This window comes from Triticum dicoccoides, chromosome 1A (assembly GCF_002162155.2).
Source record: "Triticum dicoccoides isolate Atlit2015 ecotype Zavitan chromosome 1A, WEW_v2.0, whole genome shotgun sequence".
Taxonomy (NCBI): Eukaryota; Viridiplantae; Streptophyta; class Magnoliopsida; order Poales; family Poaceae; genus Triticum; species Triticum dicoccoides.
This window is the reverse complement of record NC_041380.1, coordinates 514272560-514274728: the sequence shown is the minus strand read 5'-3', so window position 1 is coordinate 514274728 and position 2169 is coordinate 514272560.

The following is a 2169-nucleotide window of genomic DNA, read 5'->3' as shown; positions in this document are numbered from 1 at the left end:
GGGGGGGTAGCAATGCCACCGGAGCGTCGCACCGGGCCCTCATACATGCGGGGTGGTGTGCTGGCATGTTCGAAGAGGCGGCACGCGTCTCCGGGGCGTGGGCCCCCCTCACGGACGACGATGACACGGTAGTAGACGTTCTGCGGTAACGATGCGGCGTGAATATTATTAAATACTCGGAGCGCGATAAAATCATGAGTTGTTTTGCACGACGTGGGCACATGTGCTATAGGAACGATGGTATTTTTTCATAATTTTTGGTGATGGAGAAGTATCCGGAAAATTCCCTCTACGCGGATAGCCCTTCGCGCGTCTACGGCTGTGGCCGGCGGCCTACGGGGGCTAGCATGCCGCCAAATCTTGCGTAGGCGGCCTCTCACAAGTCTGGAAGTGTTGTGGCGGTTGCAAATGCCCGGCACGCGTGTCCGGGGTGTGCCCCCCCCCTCACGGACGGCGCCGCCGCCGCCACCTGGAGGGGGGAAACGGACGCGTCGGGTCTACACGGAGGGGATCTTGCTATGGGTCTGGCCCGGTTGTTGCTCCAAAGTGTTCCTATGGGCTGACCTAACACAACCGGGCGGGGAGGTCCGCTGGTCAAAGCCCGTCCGTGCAAAGTCAAAGGGCTAGATCCCGTGGTCAAACGCTACAGGGTTAGGCAGGACGGGGGCCCTGGGGGGTAGCAATGCCACCGGAGCATCGCACCGGGCCCTCATACATGCGGGGTGGTGTGGTGGCATGTCCTAAGAGGCGGCACGCGTCTCCGGGGCGTGGCCCCCCCTCACGGACGGTGATGACACGGTAGTAGACGTTCTGCGGTAACGATGCGGCGTGAATATTATTAAATACTCGGAGCGCGATAAAATCATGAGTTTTTTTGCACGACGTGGGCACATGTGCTATAGGAACAATGGTATTTTTTCATAATTTTTGGTGATGGAGAAGTATCCGGAAAATTCCCTCTATGCGGATTGCCCTTCGCGCGTCTACGGCTGTGGCCGGCGGCCTACGGGGGCTAGCATGCCGCCAAATCTTGCGTAGGCAGCCTCTCACAAGTCTGGAAGTGTTGTGGCGGTTGCAAATGCCCGGCATGCGTGTCCGGGGTGTGCCCCCCCCCTCACGGACGGCGCCGCCGCCGCCACCTGGAGGGGGGAAACGGACGCATCGGGTCTACACGGAGGGGATCTTGCTGTGGGTCTGGCCCAGTTGTTGCTCCAAAGTGTTCCTATGGGCTGACCTAACACAACCGGGTGGGGAGGTCCGCTGGTCAAAGCCCGTCCGTGCAAAATCAAAGGGCTAGATCCCATGGTCAAACGCTACAGGGTTAGGCGGGACGGGGGCCCTGGGGGGCAGCAATGCCACTCGAGCATCGCACCGGGCCCTTATACATGCGGGGTGGTGTGGTGGCATGTTTGAAGAGGCGGCACGCGTCTCCGGGGCGTGGCCCCCCCTCACGGACGGCGATGACACGGTAGTAGACGTTCTGCGGTAACGATGCGGCGTGAATATTATTAAATACTTAGAGCGCGATAAAATCATGAGTTTTTTTGCACGACGTGGGCACATGTGCTATAGGAACGATGGTATTTTTTCATAATTTTTGGTGATGGAGAAGTATCCGAAAAATTCCCTCTACGCGGATTGCCCTTCGCGCGTCTACGGCTGTGGCCGGCGGCCTACGGGAGCTAGCATGCCGCCAAATCTTGCGTAGGTGGCCTCTCACAAGTCTGGAAGTGTTGTGGCGGTTGCAAACGCCCGGCACGCGTGTCCGGGGTGTGCCCCCCCTCACGGACGGCGCCGCCGCCGGCACCTGGAGGGGGGAAACAGACACGTCGGGTCTACACGGAGGGGATCTTGCTGTGGGTCTGGCCCGGTTGTTGCTCCAAAGTGTTCCTATGGGCTGACCTAACACAACCGGGCGGGGAGGTACGCTGGTCAAAGCCGTCCGTGCAAAGTCAAAGGGCTAGATCCCGTGGTCAAATGCTACAGGGTTAGGCGGGACGGGGGCCCTGGGGAGTAGCAATGCCACCGGAGCGTCGCACCGGGCCCTCATACATGCGGGGTGGTGTGGTGGCATGTCCGAAGAGGCGGCACGCGTCTCCGGGGCATGGCCCCCCCTCACGGACGGCGATGACACGGTAGTAGACGTTCTGCGGTAACGATGCGGCGTGG